We start from the raw sequence: 26,019 nt of genomic DNA, 5'->3' as shown, positions 1-26,019 counted from the left end.
TCAATTTAGTGATTTTTTTTTTTTTAACAGTCGTTTTCCATTAGAAGATAAGCTCCAAGAGAGCTGGGATCTTTGTTGTTTATTGGTCTATCCACCATGCTTAACACAGGGACTGGCACACAGCAGGGTCTCAGTAAGTATTTGTTGAATGGGTGCTGACATGGAGCTGTCATCCCCAATGGACACAAAAGCCCAGAAATGCCACCTTGTCAGTCATTCCAGTGTGTGGAGTGAATGGACGAAGCAGACGTGGCTGCCCTGGGTGAACTTAGAGCAAAGGAACTGGTAAGGAGCAGGGTTAGCACTTCAATCGAACACTGAAGAGAAACATTCAGTAAAGGTTTACATATGCTGAGAGCGGGAGTTCTGTACAAGTTCCCCTTAGTGGGACTTTGTGGGAAGTTAGGAGGAGTTGAGACAGTCATGCGAAGAAAAAGAAGAGATATTGTGAAGGCTAGAAGATGGGGCAGAAGGAGGGCCATCAGGAAAAAAAGGAAATGAAAAGGGGCGTGTTCCAGTAGAATGCTCTTGCCAGTTAGGAGGCATTTCCAAGTTGCGATTTTAATTTCTTGTTGAAGTGGGGAGTAATATCGGGAAAGGGGAAAGTGCCAAACCTTCATCTCAAGTGTTGGGAATCTTTGAGGAGAGAGGTGAAGGGAAAGAGTGACTCAGTGGCTGGAATGGAGGGAGCAAGGGTGTTTCCAAGGGATGAAGAAGATCTTACTAAAGCACAACTGCCTTCTGCTTGATGGAAAACTACGGGAAGGAGAGCCAAGAGGTCAGGACAGGGGGCGAGAGGATACGCCATGATGATGTAAGTTGGAAACCGGGAGACCAGCTTGTAGATACAGAACCCACAGTGGGTGATGAGACCTTGAAATTAAAGTTTAAAGCAAGAAAACTTGTCCAGCTGACTTTTCCCACCCGTACAGCCTTTTCATTCCACCTTGTTCGCCCCATATTTTCATTTGCAAGGGTTCTAGAAGATCTTTGATGAGGAAGAGGTGTGAAACAGGGCTAGGGAGTGATTGGTGCACCAGAAGGCTCTGGGGCCAGGCAGGGTGAGGCCAAAAAGCTAAGACACGGGAGGAGGCAAGGGAGACGTGGGAAGCACAAAGTTCAGGGTCAAGGATGATGTTACAAAATCTGGCATAAATCACCCATTAGAGTTTGGAAAAAGGGAGACATGGGTCAGAAAAAGACCCCGGAGTGAGGAGGCTTATGAACTAGCAAATGCGTGGGCAGCGCTGAAGGGATCATCCTGAACTCGTAAGCAGAGGACGTGTGCCCAGAGCTCAGGGGCAGCTTGAGACTCAGAGAACCCAGTTAAGATATGGCTGCGAAGAGGAACAAAGCTAGGTTTTATTTTTTTCTGGAAGTCAAGTGCCTGCATTGTGTTTCTGCTTTGCCTAGCTGGCTGCCGACCCAAAGGAACAGATGACAAAGGCATCCCATCTCCTTCAATGGCAGCGTGGTTAAGGACAGGGATCTTGGTGCGGGGCGTTGCTGAGGACAGACCCAGGCCCTGAGCTGTCTAGCTCTGTCACTGACCACGGGCACAGATGGCTGCTCTGAGCCCCCTGTCCTCATCTGTAGAGCAGGGGTGATAAGAAAGGGCCATTGTTAGGAGGAAATGAGATATCAGAGGCAATGTGACACTTCAAACATTCCACCAGGCCTCAGGGGCAGTTTTCTTTGGGTATTTTAACATCTCTGAAGCCAGGATGTGCAGTGTTTTTTTCTTAGTGGTACGTGAAATGGATAGAGTCTTGGATTTGATAAAGTATGGATGTAGATGTCCAGTAAGTGGCAGTTTGGGTGCTGTGTGCGTGTTTCCTGTGCTAGAGGCATGGCTCAGTCTGTGTCCGGGGTTTCCTTCTGCTCTTCAGGCCCTTTCTCTGGGGGGCAGGAGCCGGGCTCTGGAGTGCACCCCACTGAGGACACATCTGCTGGTCACCGTGAGACCTGCACTCGGCAAGGCCACCTCTTTGAATCTCATTTTCCTCTCCTCTACAAGGGGATAATAGTACGGCCTACACTCATAGTGCTATGGTGAGGCTAGATGAGATGAAGCTATATAAATTGCTTAGTGTGATGCTGTATTGTATAAACATTAAATGATGATGATACAAATACTTAAATAATATGATTATATAACAAGATTAGATTTTCTAAAAAAGTGTGATTATTATTATTCCTGCGATAGCTCAGGAGCCCCCCTATAAAACATCCACCTTGGACTCTCAGTGGGAAGGGAGTTCGGAACCCAAAGCAGCTCTCACACTCTGCATTGGCGTCTAGGCCTGTAGCCTCCTACTGCCTCACCTTGAACCCCTCCCCCTCTCTCCCCACATCCCCTCAGACCTCCGCCCCACCATCCTCCTTTCTGAGCTGGCTTTCCATCTGCCCAGCACTTTCTTCCTCAGGACTCTGGACACAAGACTTCAGAATCTATTTACCTTGGAAAGAGGGCTCGTTCACTTCCCCTGGAAAAGGTGACCGCAAGCCCTGGCTGGGGTTTTCTCAAGCAATTAATGGTCCAAGACCTCCCCCAACAAGGCTTTTCTGTCCCTTCATCTCCCTGTCTCCTCTCGCGCCCTTGATCGCTTCACACAGCTTCTGCCTCTGTCCTCACTGGAGTCCCCTGTACACACAAGTGTCCTAAAGGCAAGTGGCATGTTTTTCTCAAAGCCTCTCACCTCTGCCTAATAAGTCTGTGTATCGAAATCAGTAAAGCTTTATGTTTATAACATTAATGATTCTCACACCTACAGCCCTGCCACATCTTCAGATTCCCCTGGTCTTCCCCACCCAAAGCTCTCCGTGGTCCTGACAGCAGTGCCTGGCCACCTTCTGCCAACCCAGGGACAGGCTTTTCCTCTGGGAGGCTGCAGGGTCTCACCGGTGAACGGGCATGGCCAGGTGCATCCTTGAGTGCTGATCGCCCTCCTCATTCCATGGGCACCGAAGACGGAGCTCATGACTTGTCCCAAGGTCTGGCAAGCCTTTCTCTTGTGAGGTGAGACCCCCCCTTGTGCCGTCTTCCTCTGTCTGCCTTTTATAACTGCCCTGCCTTGCCACATCCAACCCAGGGGCAGCAAAGCCCAGACTTTCACCCATAGCTTTGCTGGCTTACCCTCAAGGCCTTGTGTCTCAGGGTCGGATCAGGTGCAGCATCTAGGCCCTGCCCCTCGAAAAAGCTGTGGCAGTAAGACTTGCTGCTGGGCTTGTAACACAACAGAATGACTCTCACGGTCTAAGGAGCGTGTCAAAAACTCTCAGCTTATCAAAACTCGTCTCTGCTCAGCTAAGCATCTTCAGGATACGACGCAGTGTGCTGGATGTGAGATTTCACAAAGCGCAGCAACAGCGAGGCGCCGTTAGCCCGAGGGTAGAAAGCACGATGTGTTAGATAAGATCCCCCACACTGACTTCATTATCAGTCTGTCCATCTGCCTGGCTGTGTACCCTTTGATATACATGTGTCACGTAAGCCAGGATGTGGATGACAAAGTGGTGTATAAAGATACCTGCATGATAGCAAGATGAGCCAAACTCTGGCCAAGTGAAGAAATCAAGAGAGGACAGGCCAGCCCCTGTCATTCCTCCCAGGCCCCTGGGGAGAGGCAGTCGGTTGGCAGGAGCGGGTGTTCTCCCACTGCCAGATGTCCTACGCTACACATGTTTTCTTTTGGGGGGCTCTATCAGGATACTTATCAGGCTTTGGAATGTGGGGTACCGCCCCTCCTCCAGGCTCTCTGGGCATAGCTCCTGCCTCATTCCCGCCCAGGAAGGGATGGAGGAAGCACCCTGGCTGGCCTGGTGGCACTGCCTGTGTCCAGCCCCCTGGGCAACCACTTTGCTGTCCCCCCTTTCCCCTCTGGCCCCTCTCCCACCTCCTTGGGATGCCGCAAAGGGGCTCCCCCCACCCCAGCCTCCAGCTCACAAAGGCAAGCCTGTCTGGAGCAGAGCAGGGCAGGCCCATGGGGAGGGCCTGGCCTCCACACCACTGTCCTTCCTGAAGGAAATTAACAGGTCCTGTCTAGTGAGGCAAGGAGAGGGTGTTCCCCTCATTAAGTAGCTCCTCACAGGCTCAGGCGGAGAGGCAGTTGTGTGAAAGGAAAGTTTTCTGCTTTGGACGCCTGGTGGATGAGGCATGCCACCCCCCAGACCAAACCCAATCAACTCAACCTGGATTCAACAAGCCTCCATCTAACCCTTTGCCACTGACTCAGTCTGAAGTGTTTAGCTTTCCTTCAAACACCCTCTGCTCCTAGTTAACACGTATAAGAAAACAAGTGGTCACCTGTCACCCTGCACTTGCCACCTCTCGCAGCTGTGATTTGCAGCAGGGCCTAGAGGAGACTGGTCGGGCTTCACTGGCCCCATGTCCTTTGTTGAGACACTCCCGGTACTGACTTTAAGTGCCAGGGGCCTGAGAAGACGCAGCAGAGGAGTAAGGGGGGCGTTGCGGTCAAAGGCATAGGCTCTGAAGTCAGACTCCATGGACTTCCGCCCAGAAAGGCAGTTCACCTGTCTGAGCCTCAGTGACATCACCTATAAAATGAGGTCGGTGGTAAGGACCACCCCCATGTGTTCATCATAAGGATGCAGCGAAGTAACTCCAGTAAAGCACTTAGCATGGTGCCTGCACATGGAAAGCATCTGAGAGCTTTAGCCGTTATTTTTGTTGTTCGGCTTATTCAGAACGAATAAGACAAGCTCCCTGTCCTTGGGGGAAGGGTGACAAGCAAATCGTAAATGAGACAGTCTGTGATAATCGCTATGATGGAGGCGACAAAGGCTGGGGAAGGCGGGTCCAGGAGGATTTGGTGGAAGCTGTGGCGGCTCAGCCACAAGGACACACAGGCGTCACACATGTGGACGTGAAATAAAGGGACAGCGTGAACCAAGGCCCGGGCATGGGCTGGCGCGGCCTTCTCCCCGCAAGGGCGGCTGGGGGGCTGGGCCGCTAGGGCCACTGGTTTAGCGTCACCTCACGAAGGGCCGGGGCTGGTGCTGTCTGAGTTTAGACTTTCATCTGCAAGCAGTGGGGAGTCGGGGAAGATGTTTGAGAAAGGAATTTGGAAGATGCTTCTGGTAATATTTTATAGGAATATCTTAGTTTGGGGTGGGGCGAGGGGGAAGACACGGAAGCAGAGCAGAGGCTGAGGGGCACAGGCTCTGTCTCCACCTCTGAAAAACTCCCTCGTCCTCAAGTCCTCGCCTCATGTCTCTGTTCCCGGGTGGCGAGCTGGCCTGGGGGAGGGGCTGCTGCTTCCTGCACAAGGTTATATCCCCAGCACGCTCTGTGGTGCTCAGGGAAGAGCTGCTAAGCTGAAATAGACAAAGGATCCTAAAGGCCAGCCGTGAGAGTAGAAGGGAGAGTTTGGGGCTAAATCCCCTGGGGGGAGAACAAAGAGGATATGGCAAATGACGGGTACTCAGCAAAGGAATAACCAGAGGAAACTCAGGCTGTGTGTGGGGAAGACAGAGGAATGGATGGAGAGGCCGTTCACTGCAGGAATAGACATAAGCAGGAGAAGCCCATCTGGCAGAGCACAGGCAAGCTGCACCTGCAGCTGAGGGTCGGGCAGGCAGCACAAACGGGGCTCTGGAGGGAAGCCAGAGTTGGAGGCAGATATGGGAGAGTCCGAGCAGAGAAAAGAGAGGAGATCTTCAAGGGGGAACCACCGGGAGCCTGAAGAGCCAGGAGGACAGAGGCAGCCACCCTGGGGGACACCTCCATTCCCAGAGGTCCCCAATGCAGCTGGTTTTCTCAGAGGAGAAGCCACAGGAAACCAGAGCCCCAAAGATACAGGCTCGGCATTCACAGGGAAGATCTGCACCCACCCTTCCGTTATCAGCAACCTTCCATTGCTTCCGCTTACCTGACGATAAAGCCCAAGTCTGGGCATTTCAATGACCTCAAATCTGGTCTGAAAAGCCTGGCCTCCACCCACATCCTTCCCCACCTCGGCTCTCTGGGGTGCTCCGTCTCTCTGTTGCACAGCAAGGACTTCCAGGCCTTCACGAGCTGGTTCATGCTCTTTCCTCAGTCTGGAAGGCCCTTACGGTACAATTTTTACTAATTAAACTCTTCTTATCCTTCAGGGCCTACACCAAATGCTATCTCCACTGCAAAGCCTTCCCTGATCTCTCCAATAAGAAGGGTCCCTTACCTAGCAATTATTTCATTCTTCCTAAGATTCCACTGAGCTGTTGGCTTGTCTCTTCCCTCCGCTAGCTTAGGACAGCATGAGAGCAGAGAACACATTTTATCCTTGAATCTCCCTTAGCATGATCTCTTACACACAGAAGGCACTAACCAGCATGAGCAAAGCATATGAAGAAAAAAACACCCCAAAGCAGTAGATGCCAGTGGTTCTGCCACTTCCAGTGATTTCTTTGGAGGTTATGGGGAGCCTTATGGTTCTTTGACTTTAGGGGTTTTCCCTGTAATTAATATCTCGGTCCAATGTTGGGTTGCCTTACAATCAGATCTGTTTTCTGTGATTTCTAGAGCCATTGTGATACAATATTACACAGATACTCAGATTTTTCTAAACATTTTCCATAGTTAGACAAAATGGAAAAACCTGCCCTGACGGTCAGAAGTACTTTATCGTATGGGCTCCCCACGATGGTGGTTTAGAGAAATCTCTACACAGTTCCACTAGGATAATAAGCATATTTCAAGAGCCATGAATTAGAAGGAAAAAGTTTGCCAACACTCAGCTCACAAACTGCAGAAGCATCTGTTCATTTAATTACCAACATCTTTTTCTGACCCTCTGAACAGGTTCTAACAGAATTTAGATTAAATGAACATACTGATTTATTTCTCAATGCTGCTGTTTGTAAGGAAAACATATATTCAAGAAATGTAGTCAACACGGTTCAATGAGCATCTACTATGTGCTAGTAGTGAGTCTGTGTTAACAAATGGTGTTTGATACATGAGTCAGAGTGGTCCCTGTTTTCAGGGTTATATATTTTCTATTTTGTTATATAAAGCTGAGCGCAGTTTAGAATTAATGTAGACATCCCTGCCTTTTTTTTTGGCCTGCTTTGTTTTTATTTTAGGATAGACAGTTATAAAACACAGCTGGCTAAATGGAAAGAAAGGCTACATTTCTTACGTAGCTGTGAACAAGAGAATTTAAATATAGTATCTCTACTCCAACAAAACTGGTTCTTGGCAACAAAGAAAAAAAAGGCTTAATTGTTTTCTAACACTTTTGACTTCAACACACATGCACAAAGGTAATATAGCCAGAGGATCTGTTGAGTGATTTTTAAATTCATTTTCTTTGGATCCCACAGTGTAGGTTGGGAGGGAGTTTTTCCCAAAGCACTGAACTTGTGTGGAAAGTCCTCTTTCACCTTCATAATAATAGTCATCCCCACTTCCTGAGCATTTGTCCCATGCCCTTTACACCAGGGGAAACTGAGGTGCAGAAAAATGAACTTGCCTGGGGTCACGCAGCTGCTTAGGGGCAGGACTGGAATTTAAACCCAGTTATGTAACTTCAGGACCCATATTTTAGCCACAACTGGGATTTTTCTTAACTTCCTTCCATTGTGGCAGAACTGCACCAAAAATATACTTGAAAGGTTAGTAATGACAAGGACAGGGGAAAATGGGAAGGATTCTAAATGACTTCTCCTACGCTTTAAGTGATTCTAAAGGATAGATGCAAGAAACATGCTGGTTGGCTTACCCAAAAGAGCCCTAAAAATAAGTGTTTTCTGCTTTCTGTAGTTCAGTATACTGTGTAATGCTCTTCCCTCTTTGATACTGATACAGCTATGCATAAATGATTTGTGGAAGGATGTTCAATGCAGCATTATTAATAACAGTAACCACAAACTGAATATCCAATAACAGAGGACTTGTAAGTACATTATAGTGGAATGTGCTGCCATCATTGAAATTTCTATTTTAGAAGAATGGAGACTGCCCATCATGTATTGCTAAGTGAGAAAGTAAGTTCAAGTCTATAATACAGTATGATGTTATTTTTTAAATGTACACACATGTGCATAGATAGGTAGATAGACAGAAAGATATAAATACAAGAAAAAAAACTGGAAAGGAGTATTTCCAGGATTTTAACGAATATTATTTCTGGATGGTAGATAAAATTTTATTTTCTTAAAATTTCTTAAATCTTATTTTCTGTTGTTACTTACATTCCCTATAATGAAATATTGCTTAATTATATAAAAACAATGTTTAAGTAATACATACTCATGAACTCAACAATGTCATTAAACAAATAGTTTTGGAGTCTCCACTATATACCAAATACAGGGTATTCAAAACATAAAAAAACTGCAACCAAAAAAGAAAACAAATGTACTCAAATCCCTGCTCTGCTAACATTTTGGGTAGTCTTCAGGTCTTTTTCTACACCATTTTAAAAACACTCATGATCAAAGCAGACAGTGGAGGCCGCCCAGACTCCAAGCCTCGACCCTGCCACTGCTGCCCCTGCACGTCACTCCACCTCCCTCTCAGCCTCGGTTCCATCACCCGTGGAAAGGGTTCAGAGTAGTACCTAGCTCATCAGCTCTTTGGAGGATGAAATGGGTTAGTTGAAGTAAGGAGCTTCGAAGTACTCAACAAATAATAGCTATTATTATTACTATTATTACTCTGTGTAGAATGGCTTCATTGCTGTACTATTTTGTTTTCTATCTCTTTTCTTCCAAAGAGTAATAATACAGTTGTATTTCTCTTGGAGAGGAGGGACCACTGTTTAGGTCACTCAGGCATATAAAGTCACCTTTGAGTTTTGCATGTAGTCAGATCACTCAGTCACAGCCGTTTGGCCCCATATCTTGGTCACAGCTGTGAAGGACAGAGGAAGTTTCCATGGTTCAAAGAAACTGGAGTATTTATATACCTCTCAGAAAATCTTAGGAGCCAATGTTGGACAAGATCTTACGTAGTTGTGTTTGGAGACCTAATAAACACGGTTATTTATAGGCAACAGAATATCTAAACGCCATTGCTTATACTGACCAAACTCTTATGATTCTGGGCCTTGGTGTTCCGGTCTGTCTGTGAGTGCGGGATACTGTTTCATGAGCTCCAGTAGCAGGCTAACTCCCGAGAGAGCCAGCCTATTTCTAGCTGTGGCACTGCCACTCCCGTGCCCCTGCCTCAGCCCCCAGCGTCTGCCCTCGATGTGAGTCCAAGGCCTCCTGACTCATGTCTCTGCCTTCCTCCTGCCCCGCGGAGAGTCCATTCGCCTCTCGAGACCAAATGAAGGTCTTAAAATGTCAATCGTTGCAGGTCTCCTCTGGCTTCCAGTCCCCCAGTGGCTTTTCACTGCACTCAGAATGAAGCCCAGACTCTTTGCAGGACTCCAGGGCTGCGCGTGATCTGGCCTTTGCTCACCTCTCCACTCTCATCTGGACCCTTCCTCCTGTGTTCACACTGCTTAAGGTATCCTTCTGTTGGATTCCGGAACATACGAGCTCTTGCCCACTTCTGGGCCTCACCACGTTCTTCCCTCCACGAAGATGGTCCTCCTCTTTGCATGCAGGACGCCCCTCATTCTTCTGGCCTTTGCTTCTGTGTCATCTGAGAGAGGCTTTCTCTCCACCTGATTTCTAACAGCGTCTCTTATGCCAGTGCGTTGTTTGTTTGCTTTATAGAACAGATCTTACCACAATTTCTACTTTCTTTCTTTCTTTGTTGGCTTACTCTGTGTACATACGTGTGTGTGTGTGTGTGTGTAGGAGTGCTCTGTCTGTCCCCATTCTCCTGGGCGCAGGGACCATATCTGTCCCTTTGTTTTTGTATTCTTGGGGCAGGACCCCTCATGGAGAAGGTGCCTGATACATATGAAAGGAAGACAGAGAGGAAGGAAGGAAATCTCCAAGAAAGGGGGCTACTTTTCCAGGCAGCCAGCTTCCCGTGAATGTGGGCAGGGCGTCCTGCTCAGCCCTAGCATTGCTTTGCAAGTTTAAAAATAAACCCCCTGGCTGGAGTGAGAAGCCTTTCAAGAGGATGGGGAGAGATAATGAGAAACATGAGCAGGGCGCAGGCCCAGCAGGATGTGGGACTGGCCAGGAAGGGCAAGGAACCTGACTCGGGAAAGTACTGACTTCGGGGGCTGCAGCAGTCTGACGAGTGTCAGCTGTGTTTAGAGTTGTTGTTTTTTTTTAAGAGATGTTCTTTACAATTGTTAAAACAGGGCCCCCCACACCCACATCTGACTACCATGCTGTCAGAAGAAGAGGGGCAGGTCGGGAGGTAACACAGAGGCAATGAGGCCTGTTTGGCTCAGTCTGCCCCTGACCTTCACGAGAGCCCATCCCAGCGTGGGATTCGAACCTCCCAGCCCAGTAGGGCCCCTGCCAGACATCCCAAGATGTAGCCGCCCTCCAAAGACTTGGCTCAATTCTAGGGAGGGTCAGGTCAATGGGTCACTAGAAACAACTTGGACATCACCTTGGAAACACTCTCCCCTCGCTTGCATCGCTTGTACTTGGATCCACCCAGAACCAGCTGTGTGTTAACCCTTGGGCCTCAGTGGGAGGTCGGGAGGCCTCTGGGAAGGGTCAGAATGGGTCAGGAAGGGGTCCAGCTCCTTGATGGAAGAGCGTCGACCTTCAGACCTTAGTAAAAGGTCTGCTGACCCAGGAGCGCCACAGGCTCACAACCCGTGTTCTGAGCCTGACCCTGGTGGTGGCAGGAGGGGGCAGAGCTGAGTGTGGGGCTGCCAGCATCCCCTCCTCCAGACTGTGACCTGGACCTGTGCTGCTCCAGAAGCCAGGGGATGTGCTCATGGTCACCTGGTGCAAGGAAAGAGTCACAAGCCTCTGGAACAGCGGTCACCACTGGGTTTTTCCTGTATCCACAACTATGGGATGGGCAGGAGGCCCACAAGGAAGGGGAGGAAATAAGAAGTATCATGAGAGAGACATCTGGAGCTTTTACACTAGCCTTAATGAACCTCCACATTACACTAGCCTTAATGAGCCCTTCCGGAGAGGAGCTCTCACATACTATGTGCTATGCATGCATTGAGTACTAAAAATGTTTGCTCCGCCTCCCTCCCTGGTGACCCTGGGTAAGGAACTGGTCCTCTCCTGCTTTGGTTCCCTCCTCGGTGAGAGCTCCTACTGACAAGTTGTGCAGTCTGGCTAACTTTTTTTGGAAGCCTCCATAAGAATGTACTTGAACTAAAACAAAAAAGTCCTGCGACATGAGGGTCACCTGCTATTCTCCTGGTGACCCTGGGTAAGGAACTGGTCCTCTCACTAAATTCTTAAACCAGCCCTTTGGGATAGCAACATCTAACGCTGATGATGTAACACGTTCATGCATTATAGACTTCACCTGTGTGAAGTCGCGCATTCCCGTCAACAGCCCTAGGGTCCAGGTGCCGTATTACCCCCATTTTACAGAAATGGAGAGGTTGTGCAGCTTGGCCAGGGCTGTGGAGCTCATGGGTGTCAGAGCCAGGATTCCAGCCCGGCCGTACTGCAGAGCCTGCACACTCAGCCACGGTGCTGCCTTGCCACCGCACACCACACACTGTCCCTCTGAACTCGTGCACCTGTCAGAAGAATTCTTGGTGTCCCATGTCAGCTGTCTTTCCAAGGCACTTAGGCTGCTGCTTCCTGAACCCTCAGCGAAGACATCCAGGACAGGCCTGGCCAAGAAGTGGAGATTTTTTCCTTGGAAAGAAACTATTCTGAAGCCCACCTGCATCTCCATTATCACTTTGAACATCCACATTATCACCTCAAACACCACCGCCACCACCCCACAAAAAAAGAAAGAAAGAAAAAAGATGGCGTCTTCAAGCAAGAACATTTTGTTCCTCTACACAGCACCCTATCCTATCACTAAAGGCCAAGAACCCTGGGCTGTCCCTGCCTGTGACTGAGCCAGGGAAGCCTTCTCCTTGGAGCTGCAGACTCGCTGTGTAAACTCCAGGGAGTGACTCTGGAGCATTCATGCTCAGCTTTCCCCCAGCGGCCGTTTCTGAATTCTGAGGAAGGACAAGAAGAGCCTCATTTCCTAGAAGCCCCCTGTGTCCTCAGAGGGTCAGTGCCACACTTTGCACACATTGCTTAATCAGCGCCGACTGCTGCCGCCATTCCCTTGTGACTGACGGTGGAGGCGGAGGTGAGCTGCTGTCTGCCTCCATGGGTGCCAGGCCGGTGTCTCCCTGCTGGGTCCCTGACATCACTTGTTTGCCTTTGATGCCCATCAGCCACACTTTGGAGAAGAGAGGTGACTTTCAGAAAACAAGCTACTCATCTCTCAGCCGGAGCAAACACAACGAGGAGGGCTTTCCCCAGGCTCCCAAGGTGAGCTCTCTGAAAAGACGAGAGTGGACCGACCAAGCCACAGAGGCTGGCACGTAGCGGGGGTCCTGGGGACTGGGAGGGGCCTACCCACCCAAGGCAGGGTCAGAGGCCCTTGAAGGGAACTTGTCAGCTGGGCTTTCAGATGTCACGGGCCTCTTTCCAGAGCTCTGAGGAGCAACAGAGGGTGGGAGGTCCCCCTGCTGTCCTTGGTCTTGGCTTTGCCACTCCCAAGATTGAATGATCACTTATTCCCAGTATTGCTGGAGCACCTGCTATGTGGCCTGGCTCTGTCCTATGTTCCCAGCACTGGGAACACAGCAGGGCGCAGGGCAGACTAGGCCTTGCCCTCATGAGGCTCACATTCTAGTGGAGATGATGGGTTATAGCAGGTTTTTAAAAAAAGGACAAGATAATTATAGATTGGGATGAGTGCCAGAAACAGAGGTAAGACAGGAAGTAATCAGAAGAAAGCACCTCTCCCAACTCCTCGGTGAGGCCTGGAGGATGGAAGAACTGGGGATAAGGGTAGGGGTGGGGAGCAGTCCAGGCAGATGGAACGGGAATTGTAAAGCCCAAGAGGCAGGAAAGGACATGGAACAGCAGAGGAACAGAAAAGAGGCCAGTGCAGCGAGGGCAGGTGGGGAGGTGGGAGTTGGGGTCATGCTTCCTGAAAGTCTTTCTTCAGCATGTGCCCCACTTGCTGCAGGAACTCCTTCACCCTGGCTTAGCCAGATCCAGCCCCTCTGCTCAGAGAAAGAGGAAGGGAATTCTTTTTGTGGAAGTCAGGGCGTATGGCCGAGGTGTTCAGTGCTACGCCAACAAGTCAGCGTGGACGGGAAGTTCCCCCACGGTGGGAGTGGTGAGCGTGCCTGGCAGTGGAGGCAGCGGGGAGAGCGCCCCCACCCCCTGCACCCCGCCTCAGGCCTCTGCTGCCTCTTGTGTATAATTATGAATAAATTAAGATCTGGCTTCAGGTCCTTGCCTCCTCCCCCTTCAGCACTGTCTGCCCCCTTTCTGGCCTGCCTCTGCCCACTTTCACCCCTGGTGCCCCCAAGGGGTCTGCCTGGGCCTCCTGCCCTCACCTCCTTCTCCTTCACAACTTGGCTCTGTTATTCCTGACAGCCCGCTGAGCAATTAGCCTCTTGAATACACTCAACCCATGACACCTACCTTCTGCCTGGCTGTTGCCCCAGCCCTTTTTGAAATCCTGAGTGAGATAAAGGTCGGGAGGTACTGGGACACATCACCTCCTGAGGAACTTGTCGGGAGTCTGGGAACGGGGGCGGACAAGTTAGGAATGGGAACTGGAGACAATGAAAGAGGGGTTGAATGGACAAACAGTCGAACCCACTCTCACAGACCAGTCTAAAGGTCCTGTGTCTGCGCTGTGGTCGTCTGCCAGTCCTGAGTTCACAGCCCAGACCGACCACTTCATAGCAGTGGGGCCTTTTCCCTCACGTGTCAAATGGGGATGATAATAGCACCTGTCTCAAGGGGTGGCTGTGAAGATGGAACGGGAGAACAGCGTGCGTGAAGGGCTCGGTGCTGCTCCGGGTACATAATCGCTTGGTGTGCAGAAGGTGTGCTGCCACTGTTCTTACTGCAAGTAGAGGTCCAGTCCAAGGAAAATGGTAATTCAGGGTGAAGGTGATGACAAAGAAGAGGCTAATTGCTATTGGTTTAGGCCACATGACTCTGTTCTATTAACAGTAATGATGACAAGGGACCAGAGTGAATGTCAGACCTGGGCCTCTACAGTGGTGGCCTGTGGACCAAAGCATCAGAATCAGCTGGGCCCTACCCAGGAAATGCAGGATCCTGGGTCCCTCAGGAACCTGGCTATATCAGGACTTCTGCAAGTAGGACTCAGAAACCTAATTTTTTAACAAGCTCCCATGTGGCTCTTATGTACATTAAAGTCTGAAAACCCCCGGGCCAGACCACAGGTCCCGGAGGGGCAGAGATGAGTCTTGTTCATTAGTAACCCCTGCATCTACACAGCCCTGTTGCAAGGTGGGCACCCCTTCCTCGGATGAAGTCAGAGAGGTAATCCTGAGCAATTATACATAAAACAAATTTCTGTAAGTCACATTTTAAATGTCCTCTTTCAAGAGATCACATTGACAAATCCAGTCTTTTACATCACTGTAAACTCCACTGCATCCAGACACTAAGTTCTGGATTGTCCATTTCTCCTCTCTCCACAACTGGAGTTATCCAGTCTTGACCTCAGGCTTAGCTCAAGATGACCTCTGACCTTAGGCCTGAGAGGTGTAAGGAGCCCTGGCCCAGCGCCATCTGTGTCTCTCTCTGTTGTTAGGCACCATCACCGCCTGGTTTGGGAAGACCTGAGGCCCACCCCGTGCTCCATGCCTGCATTCATGTCTTGTTTCTGAAGTCCTGGTCCCAACGGCCATTGGTCCACAAGGTGCAGATTCTGCCTGAGGGCCAGAGCTTCAGAATCCTGGCCTACTTTCTGTATCTTCAAATATCGCCTTTTGTTGAATTTCTGTGGAGACCTGCCTCTCAAGGCACCTCCAGTGATTCCCTCCAAACACAGATGGCACACCGGTTAGGAACACAGCCTGGTGTGGAGCTCAGCTCTGACACCTGGTAACTGTGTGACCTCAGGCAAATGCAGCAGCCCCCAAGCCTCAAACCCTGCAGCTATAACACCCCTATTTCCTAGGGTTGGTGAGAGAATTTGGCGAGGCCGTACATGTACAGCCAAGCACAGGGCCTGGGGCTCAAGAAGCGCTAGTGACCAGCCCAGAAGCTCTTCTGTTTCTGGGTGTTTAGAAACACAAGCAAACTCCACACAAAGCAAAAGCACCTCCATGCTGCCCAAAATGTGGCACTAGTGGTCACTCAGTAGAGTGTTACTTTGGACTTTGTAACAAATTAACTTGTGGGAAGCCTTTTTGGAACTCACCTTTCAATAATGATAATAAATTATAATAGCAGTCACATAGGAGTCCCTATAAACCAGGCACTGTTCTGAGAGTATTACAGATTTGATCTTCTCAACAGCAAGGTTGTTACTTTATTGCCCCATTTATAGATGAGGAAACTGAGGCACAAGGTCACAGAACTAATAAGTGGAAAAGTCTGATTTTGAACCTCTAGGAGCCTGGCTGTTGCAGAATCTCTGCACTGAGCCACTATGTTATGTTGCCTTTTTTAAATAGTGAAACTTAGTAATCAAAATAATTACTATTCCCGCTCTCCTTCCTCTCTCCCTGTAGGCCATTGGGCCGGTGCTGGTCCTTGCTCCTGTGTCTTGGACGCCTTTACTTCCTATCTGAGTTGGACATTCTGCCAGCCCAGGCTCACCCTCTGTTACCTGCCCTCCCAGGTAGGTCCCCTCCCTTCTGTGTGGTTGAGTGGGCTGGATCCTGTCACATGTTGAAATAGGATACCGTGTCAGTACTCAATAAGCATTTGTTGATTAGCAGATCCTTTCTTAAGGAAAAATACTCATTCACATACAGTTTATGTGTCATGTATAGGTGTTAGATTTACCTAAACCAGGGTATGTCTGTGGCACAGATGACTGCATGTTTTTTTCCAGTATCTTAAACCAAGGAGTATTGCATTAGCCAGGCATGCCTGTTAGATGAGGTGGAAGGGGTGTGCCTTCCACCCTGCAGGATCCCTCATCCTGGAACCTGGCACAGCAGGGCTGGCTGCTCTGTGGTCCCTAATAGTTTATTCAGGGTCCACAGAATGCATGTCAGCAATGTGAACAAACACACACTCTGTCCTGGGATCAGACATCCGTTCCTTTGCCAGGTGTGGAAGGAGCATATGGATGTCTACCCACCATTGTCACTGAAAAGATGATCACCATGGTTGGGGCTACCATAAAGTCAAACTGCTTAATCTACTGACTTCTGTTTTGAACCAGGCAGGCCACTAGGTATGACTGCGCACCAGATTGGGGAGGGAGTTGACAAGAAACTCAGTGTTTTCTCCCTTCATCTTTTGTGTGTTAACTTTGCCTTTGATTAAGTACTTCCCTGGCAAATCCATGCGCTCCCACCGAGAAAGGCAGGCTCAGAAGAAGAAGGTGGCCCTGCGTCCACCAGCTGCCCTCAGAAGCACATTTCGTCATCTTGCCTTCAGATACACAATCTCCAAAGGGGACTTTCCTTGGAAGCCCTCAATGACCAACACAAAGCAAACAAGGAAAAGGGAATTTGTGACCGTGACTCACAGTCTGAACCAAAATCCATACTCATTTGCATGTATGGCCCCAGTGAGCAGCTGGCCAGCCCTTTGCTAGACACTGTACTGCAAAGCCAGGCCCATGGCCTTTCAACCCTCTGCCAGCCTTGGGCCAGCTCCTCCCCATGCGGAGCCGGGATCGCTCTCTGCCCACGTGCTCGTGTCCTCTGGTGTTTGCAGAGCTAAATCATAAACAATTGAATCCCTGTAGCCAGTGAAAGGGAAAGTGCTGGTCACCAAAGCAGAAAGCAAGGCAGAGGGGTGCAGGTGGATTTCAATGGCTTGAGAAAGCATGGTGTCTGCATTCTGCTGAGCGTAGAGGGGGCTCTTGGACTTGAGAGGTGAGGTAAGGTGCGTGCTTGCCCTCTTGGGTCTCTGAAAAATGGGTACTTGATTCAATGTCTGGAATTCCCACCCCAGCACCCAGAGGTCTGAATTTTTCAAGCACTCCTGTCTGGAAGCCTTGCATACTTTCATCAAGTAATAGAGATGTCTGTATGGCTTGGCACAAGTGCCAGACAGTGTGCTCACTGGCGTAGCCGCTCCTGCTCCTTCTCTGCCAGGGCCTCTCTGGAAGGGCACCCGAACGAGGATGCGCTTTTCAAAGAAGGTCAGGTCAGGTAAGCAGTAATCCAGGTGACGGAGGGGCCATCAGAATACCACCCTATCAGCACACGTGCAGAAAAGCCTACCTTGCAGCCCAACTTTTTCTCTGAAAATGTTGGTTAAAATCTAAGGTGCCCACCCAGCAGAGGAGCTCTCTGAGGCAGCTGAATCTCTAGGCTCCCGCAGAGGGTGAGCGTGACCCAGCAGGAGACTGCCAGCCAGGCACTAAGGCCACAGCCTTCTGCTTCTGCCAGCCACAGGGGCCGCATTCGCATTCAGCACTTGAAGTAAACGAGAACATTCTGCCCCCTCCAGCCTTCACTGGCCTGGCAGTGCGGGAATGAAGATAACGGGACAGCCTGGTGCAGGTTTGTTTTTACAGTCTCTGAGCTCCAAGTGCCGTTTCTACGTGCCCATGCGGTCCTCAGGCCTTTCCCCCAGAGCCGTTTGCGCTGCGGTTTAAACCCAACCAGAGACAAGCTTCTGGGCACTCCCTTGCAGGAATGCTCTTTGCAGGGGTATCTGCTTAAAACATCTCACTCCCTGTTTCTAACTGTTTCCTTTTCTCTTCCCTCTCTGTGGAACCTTATCCTTGCACTCAGATGGACGGACACACACACACACTCCGATCTGGATATAAGCGGCTCTCCTTCCCCAGAACAGAAACCTGATTCTTACCTTAGAGCTTGCAGGCTGAGGGCTGTGCCCGTCTCCCCGAGGAGAAAGGGAATGCGCTTGGCGTCCTCTGCTGTGTTTGTCACTGTCACTGCACTGCAGTGCTTCCCTGGCAGCCTCGGGCCAGCTCCCTCCCTCTCTCTCTCAGTGACTGACGCTCTGTGTGGGGAGAGGGGATGGGCTGTGGCATGCACACCAGGTTTCTGGTCCGCCTCCAGACACCATGCCACAGAGCCAGCTACCAGTCCGCCAGGCTGTGTGGGAGGCAGGGGGGCAGGCTACGGGCCTGAGGACGTCAGCCTCTGGTTCTCTCCCTGGCCTTGTTTATCAGCACTGGGGACCTACCTCTAGACAGCCACCCACAGAAGCGTGCACAGAGCCAGAGTGCCCACCGCTCTGGGTAGCTAGCAGCAGCAGGCCCAGGAACACAGAGCTATTGGCCAGCAGGGAAGGGAGGCAGAGACAGCAAACAGTGGCAGCAACTATCCCGAGTGTTATTTCAGCGTGGTTTGTCTTGGGGCAAATGGCTGAACCGAACGGACTACTGGCCCGTCTGAGCAGAATCCTGTTTATTTTGAGGCTTCAGTTGCCAGGGAAACAGCAGGTCGTGGCTCAAGAGTCGCTTTTCTGGAATCAGAAGGCTGCCGGATAGAAAGGCATCCTTTTCTGTTCTGTCATCTGACATCCCTGCCCAGGGTATAGATGTCCATGTGTGGCAGAGTGTGTTTGTCTCTGCTGATGCCGGAGCCACACCTTGCAGAGGGTGTTTTGCAAAGCCATTCGGGGCCATGGCCATCCGGGTTAGGGCTGGGGAGGGCTGTGGAGAGAATACTCCCCAGTGGTCCAGCCTGTTGCTGCTGCGCTAGGCAGATTCTCAGGTGAGCCCCGGGGTGGGGGTTTCTTCTGAGGACCATGCACATCATCTTTAGGCCACTCGCCAGGAATGGGGTAAGGAAGGATGCAAGCTGCCTGTGCAAATCGATCTTTGGCTAGTGGGTGGGGACTGCAGATGGACTGAAAGGATATGGATCAGAAGGCATCTTTGAAGAGACCAGATGGAAACGTGATTAATAGTTTCGATGAAGAGTCCCCTCCTTGTTGGTTATGCAGGCATTTGAGCCTGGGAGGTGTGAATGTGAGAGTGTGTGTGTGTGCAGGCATGCACGCAAGCCCGCCCACCTGGTGAATCAGATAGCGAGGTCCAGATTGACCTGTTGTAACTAGAAATATGCTCTCTGGTCTCTCCCTCCTCCGGGCAGCTGGAGGTGGGTGCCTGTTCTTCACATCATCAGGGATCCTTGCGGAAGGCAGTCTCGGAGAAGCTGTCTCCCGTAGCAGAGACCTCCCATCCCATAGTCCGAGACTGCATGGGCAGCGGCTCTCCTAAAAGGGACTTGAGGGTACAGAAAAAGTTTGTTTCTCCAAACTTTATTAACTGGAACCTCCAGGAACAGCCCCTTCCACATAGTCAGGTACTGACAATTCGCTTTAAAAAATCGTCATCTCCCTGTTTATCTGCACAATTCTTAAGGACCTTCTGAATGATACAGAGATGAAAGTATTTTGGACAATTGTCTTCTCAATATTGGAGAATTATTATGCTGAGTCTGGTGTGTATGTTAACGCTCTTCAACTATGTGGGATGATAGATTTTAAAGCTAGGAAATACCCCAAAGGTCTGCAGAGAGAGCTGCAGCTCAGAGTCTCACCCTAGTGCAGCCCTGGTTAAAGTCCTCACTGTGATTGGAGCTGGGTCTCCCCACCTCAGGGTAGCACCCTTGAACCTGAGCCACTTAGCCTCCAGGACTTCCCGGTTCCTCCCTCCTCATGGAGATGGAGATACTCGTGGCCACAGGATTGCGTGACAATCAAATGTGCCACAGTGTGGGAAACTGAAAACTGGCAATGCAAGAGCAAGTCCTTATTGTAGTTTTATTTCCCTATCACATCCAGTTGTCACATGATGTTAAGAACAAATTCCAGAGCTTCTAGGAAAATTATAACCCCTAGCTGCTGACTTAAGTGAATTTCTTTACTACATATTGTTACCGTCCAAATGCTGGGAAATAATGACTCCTAAGTCCCTGAAAGTACTGTAATCTAATTCCCCTCCATGTTAAAATGTCTTAAAACTTTGCTTTAACATCCTTCAGGTGCCATATTTATATCAGCTTCTATGTCAAGTATCTAGATTTATCTTTTAAATAATATACACTCAGATGTTTTCAGTCATGAAACATATTAATGCTTTTTAGCCTCACTGTTAATTAGTGCAGGAAAGGACTTGGAGGTTGTTACCCAGTTTAAAAGTCTGGCCTCAGAATAGCTCCAGCTCTGGGCCAGGAAACAGTCTGTTGAAATAATAGCTGTGGAAGCCACGTATTAAGCATCCACAGTGCACTACATCCTATGCAGAGCATGTAACAGAAACCCTATCTTTCCTCAAAGTTCCGAGACCAATTTTAATGACATTTCTGCAGTGATTAAAACCTTATATGTGAGCCTACTAGCACTGCAGGGGGTGGGTCTGAAAAAGGAAGACCATGACAGATTTTGGGGACCAAACAGTCCTGTTAGCAGCCCAGTACGCTTATCCACAGAGCTGTGGCCTTGGCTGGAGCTCAGATCTGAAATGTTGTGGCTCCTGCCGGAGATGAGATATTTTTCCTCCCGTGCCCTAAGGGACTGACTCACTCCTGAGCACGTCTACGGTTTGCTATTATAGAAAGTGGCTCTAAACCACTTAGAAGAGCTTTAGAAGGGCAGTAAAGGTAGAATGTGGCATTTCTCTGATTCTACTTGCACTTTGCTCAGTGCTTCTGAAAACCAAGACATAACTCTATCACTTTTTAACTGCACCAACAAGAAAAAGAGTCAGAGCATGATAGAATCAGCAAGGTTCAAACTGTCCACAATAAATAGTTTCTTTCTCTCTAGGTATAACATATAAAAGCCCAGGCTTCTCGTCCTTGAATCTTAAGACTGACATTCAATATTTGCTTTAAAATTTCCTCTTTGGTCATCCTGTTTACATAAGTGATACAGTTATGTAAAATGCACACCAGACACACTGCATTTTTTTCCTAATCTCATTTGACCTTGATTGGACACAACAAACCCTAATCAGCTGACAGGGAAATCAGTCGCTGCATGCCACTCTTTCCCTCCCGCAAAGGATTTCCTTCTGTTTATGCCCAATTGTGCAGTTAGATGAAGGGCATGCTGGCCCCGTGGTGAACCAGCGGCCACGGTGAAGGAGGGGAGTGGTCTGACAAAGAGGGCAAAGGGAAGTGCAGCAGACATCCATGGGAAATTGTATCAGTTGCCCAAGGAGACCTGATAGCTGCAAATATCACCAGAGCTGCAGGACAGAAACGGGGTCCAGCGTTCTCAAGTGAGAAGGTGCCTCACCCTGACCCCATTATAATCTAAGAACAGGAGCTCGCCCCATTTTTTCAGCCTGACCCTCCATCGACTTCAGGGGAGTTTGCTTGGAAAGGGTCACACCCACGGGAGGTAGGCATCCTCTCTCTGATATGGATCACCCATTACTTACTCTCTTTCACGTTTTCTTCTGTCTCAATTTTTCAATCTTTATTTTGAAATATTTTATGTTGAAATAAAAGTAATGCTTCATCCATATCATAAAAATGTACAATTCATGGAAGGGTATAAAATGACCCTCACTAACCCCCTTTTCCCCAAAGATAACCACTATTAACTTTTTTTCCTGGATCCTTTCGGGGGGAATAGTCTTTATATTTTGAATGTGTGTGTGCTTGAAAACAACTTATTATTTATAATGCCCTGCATTGCTGTGTGTTTTCACTTAATAGATTTTTGCACATTGTTCTAGTCCATCCAAGCACCAATATTCCTTGCTTGTATTATTGTAGCCTCCTCCCAGCTGACTTCTGTGCTTCTACTTTTATGCCCCACAGTTCATTCTAGAGGGATCCTGCTAAAAGGTTAACAGATCATGTCCCTATTTGTTCAAACCTGTCCAGTGCCTTTCCCTTGCACTAGGAATAAAAGCTAAGCTTGCTACCACCACCTGCCTCTCCGAGGCCATCCCCTACTCACTCCCTGCTCACCATGCTCCTCATACAAGCCAACTATGGTCCTACCTCAGGGCCTTTGCACTGCTCTTCCCTCTGTCTAAAGTGTATGCACTTATTTTCTGCCCTTTAGTGCTTTGCATGGCTGGCTCTTGCTTACCATTCTGGTTTCATTTTAGACCATCTCCTCCCTGACCACCTGTTCTAAATCAGCCCCCATCACTGTCCTTCACATAGATCTTTTTCTTCATAGATCCTACTACTACCTGAAAATTACTGTATTCACTTATTTGTCTTCTGTCTCCCCCTACCACAATCACTAGAATATAAACTCCATGAGGAGACTGGGATTTTATGTCTTTCCACCATTATATTAATATTTCCAGTACCTAGACCAGTGCTTCTCAAACTTGAATGTGCATCAGAACCACCTGGATGGTTTATTAAAATATGGATTGCTGGGCCCCAGTGAGTATCTGAGTAGGCTAGGTGGGCTTGGAGATTGGCATGTCTAACAAGTTCCCAGATGAGGCTCATGCTGCCGGTCCAGGGACCATGCTTTGAGAACCACCAGTTTAGACAATGCCTGCAACACACTGGGTGCTGCATATACATATTTATCACGTGAATGCACAAGTCTGCACATAGGACCTGCCACCACCTTCTTTGTAGTGGCAGCTTTATTTCCACTTTTATATTTATTTATACTTATATCACTGTGAGCCTCCTCAAATTCTTTGTGATAGGAAGGCCCCCAGGTTTCTGGCTCCATTGATGTGTCAACAGATGATTAAAAACCTACAGTTTTACAGGTCCACAGGGGGCCAGGGAGAGTCAGTAACATGTCAAGGTGAAAGGTGGTGTGACTCTCACTTGACATGTGACAGAGAACTTTCCCCAGAAGTCTTCATTCGGGCCTCCCCTGTAATTGTGTGACAGTGGTCCTGTTGGCTTGGATTCTGTGTCAGTGTGCTGGAATGCACACAGCTTGTCTACCTGGACCCCAGGCTATGAAATGTAGAGAACCAGTGGCCTTTTATGAGTCACAGAAAACCCCTTGAGAATCTGATAAGATTTATGACCCTGACCCCTGTGTATAAGTGCTCTCTCTCTCTTTTCCTCTTTCTTTCACACACACACACACCCCTGCGTGTGTGTGCACACTTTTTTTTTTTTACATTTAATTTCAGAAACTTATAAGATACCCCCAAGTCCATTTTACTCTCAAATTTTAAAATCCTGATCTAATTATTGGGAATAAAACACCTTGATCTCCAGTTTGTTGCTTAAAGTCCTAAGAAATTCGAACTCTAAATATCGAAAGACAAGCCTTAGAGGAAAACATTGCATGCAGAAAAGCATCAGAGGAAATCATCCGTTAATCAGATTTATAATCTTAGAATGGAGAACAATTTTGGAAGTGTGATTGGAAACCCAGAAATGAAAATAGAATAGTGAGATTGATGCCATAAAATTTTAAATGATGTGTATGAAGGCGATGGAAAAAAATTCCTCCTGGTTTATATTCTGTGGAGAAATCTATGGATCCTATCTTTTCCATCTATATTTTTTCCACTTGAAGTGCCTGGGTGGCCTGTGGCCAATTCATTGAGTCAATACATAAACTCATCAGAGCAGACAGGGTGAGGCCACATCTTTCATTGAAGCCCTGTCTCTGGGTTAATTATTTCATTAGCCATGGTTTGGGTTTTTTAACAACTTTATTGAGATATAATTCATATATCATGAAGTTTACCCATTTAAACTATACAATTAAGTGGTTTTAGTATATTCACAAAGTTGTACAACCCTTACCACTGTCTAATTTTAGAAGATTTTTGTCGTCTTCAAAAGAAACTGCATACACATTAGCAATCACTCCCCCTTTTCCCCTCCAGCCAGACCCAGCAACCATTAACCTACTTTCTGTCTTTATAAATGTATATGTTCTGGCCATTTCATATAAATGAAATTACACAGTATGGGTTTCTTTCCCTTAGAAAGCATTATGCCTTTGAGGTGCATCTCTGTTGTATCAGGTATCTGAGTTTCATTCCTTTTTATCGCTGAGTAATATTTCATTGCATGGACATGCCACATTTTATTTATCCACTCGTCAGTTTACGGACACTCAGTGTGTTTCCTCTGTTTGGCTGTTGTGGATAATGCTGCTATGGACATTTGTGTACGTGTCTTTGTGTGGACATGCTTTCCTTTCTCTTGGGTTTAGCAGTGGTTTTCCTCTTAAAGATTTACCCAAAGAATTTTACTTAGCCTACCTGATTCTTTTGGTATTAATTTTTTAAAATTATAACCTCATGGGGAAGCAAGGAAGCTTGGATCCTGAAGTCCTTAAAGCTCCTCTGTCCCCAGTCCAGGAGCAGAAGGCCCTTCTCTGCGACTCTGTGTGATCTGGGATGGGACTCGGTCTCTCTGTGCCTTACTTGTGAGAACACCAACACTTGGGATATTTTGCGGATTCATCACATAAATCAAGCAGAATCTGCACTTGAGAAGGTGCTCACCCGCAGGAATAGGTTCATGTGCATCACAGTAACCAGGTACCCTCAGGCCAAGGGCTTCCCGCTACTCTACCCTCATTTAATCAGAAAGCACCTTGCTCTCTGCAGAGCCCCTGAGGCACCTCCTTTGGTACAATCACTGTGCTCCTGACCTTTGTGCTGGCTCTGGGGTAGGGGAGTGACCCCTCTCCACTGGGTACAATCTTGCAGAGGCTCTGGGAGCGCAGATGGCAGAAGCCAGGTCCAAAACATCTGAGCTTCCTTATGCTCCCTGACCAATCACCTGTGCCTCTGGCTCTTTAAAATCAGGCAGCAGAAAGTTCCACTGAGAAGCATGTACATGATTAATTTAATAGGAAATGAGATGGCAGGCATGCTCAGGCTCTAACTCCCATCTCACCACTTACTAGCTGTGTGGTCTTGGACAGGTCAGTTCTCTCAGACTCAGTTTTCCCATCCATTAAATGGGAATAATAGCAGTAATTGCCCCATAGGGTCATTGTGAGGATTATCTGACAGTCCTTTAGGAGCTCCTGCATACATTCAGAGGTCAATCAATGTTTACTGTAGTTATTATATTACTTTAAAAATCAGAATTAAGGACCTCAAGTAATTGAACCATCCTCTCTAAGCTCTTTAATGAGGCTGGGTTTTTTTTTTTTTTAATTGCTCAATTAATTGGAAGCACTTAATCGGACACCGACTACATGTTATATAGCACAGAGAGGGCTGGGGACGAAATTTAATTTCTCCTCAGAAATGTAGAAGTCAAATCAGGAGAGAAACTGAGATAGAGGAAGTTCTTAAAGAACATGTACACAGATAATACTGAGTCAGTGCCCCCTGTGATCAGGGTGGAAGACAGCAGAAAAGGCTGGACAGGCCAGATGAGGCCTCAGAGGGGTGGCAGCACCGACACTGGCCCTTGACAGGCAAGAAGGGGTCACATCAGGAGAGCCGAGGGCCACAGAAGTGGGGGGAGGGGAGACCTATGTGAGCACAGGGTGTCTAGTGGGTCTGGACATGGTGGTGAGTCTGGGGACTGAGCCAATGTCAATCCTTCTGGTGTCTTTCCCACTGTCAAGGGTCTCTAGAAATGACATGCCATGGGGTCTTTTAATCACCTGTTCTAAGAGTTATCCTTACTATGCAACCTTGTCACTCATAAATCTGTGTGGACTGTAAGAGAGAAAAGGAGGAGCAGGTGTGTTGGAGGAGCTTTGATTTGATCTGGACCATCGTGCCGAGCAGCACAGACTGACAACCTTGGCCATCCTGCACCCAGCCCCCTTCTCCTGGGACTGTCACCTTGACCATATTTGGGGACCCAGCCCTTCCTTGCTTTCAGTCCGTGTGGTTTTGGGGTGGTGATGACAGCCCCAGGGACAGCTGGGCATAATACCCACACCGATTCAGTGAAATGTGGCCCTGAGGCTGTAGCCTGGACGTGGCCGCCAGCCATCTGCCACCACCACAGATAAGCCTTCCTGGGAACAGGACACGGGGAAGTGAGGCCAAGAAGTGGGGGAAGACAAAGAGTCAAGATGCCATTGTGCGCAGCTGGATCTGACCATATCAAAGCCCTGGATGTT

General features: G+C 48.6%; 1 protein-coding gene and 1 long non-coding RNA gene across 6 annotated transcripts in view; one reads left to right on the top strand and one right to left on the bottom strand.

Moving 5' to 3' along the window:
- The window catches only part of FGF1 (fibroblast growth factor 1), an 84,825-nt gene that overhangs the window by 57,479 nt on the left and 1,327 nt on the right, over positions 1-26,019 (bottom strand). For 2 of the 3 annotated variants that reach the window (XM_090288086.1, XM_090288087.1), the window contains one exon: positions 17,851-18,006. The exons of the other annotated variant lie outside the window; for it this stretch is intronic. The gene's annotated coding sequence lies outside the window, so the exon portion shown is untranslated. The remainder of the gene's footprint in view (positions 1-17,850; positions 18,007-26,019) is intronic. 3 annotated transcript variants of the gene reach the window in all.
- Positions 15,589-26,019, top strand: part of LOC150000609 (uncharacterized) — a 42,989-nt gene continuing 32,558 nt past the window's right edge. Inside the window, exon 1 of one of the 3 annotated variants that reach the window (XR_016513293.1) lies at positions 15,589-15,694. This is a non-coding gene — a long non-coding RNA (uncharacterized LOC150000609). Of the gene's footprint in view, positions 15,695-16,781; positions 16,913-26,019 lie in introns of those variants that run through there. The other 2 variants (XR_016513294.1, XR_016513292.1) reach the window with 2 other exon arrangements.

Source organism: Furipterus horrens, unplaced genomic scaffold, assembly GCF_987537825.1.
Source record: "Furipterus horrens unplaced genomic scaffold, mFurHor1.1.pri manual_scaffold_10, whole genome shotgun sequence".
Classification (NCBI taxonomy): Eukaryota; Metazoa; Chordata; class Mammalia; order Chiroptera; family Furipteridae; genus Furipterus; species Furipterus horrens.
This window is presented reverse-complemented; position numbering and strand designations above follow the sequence as displayed.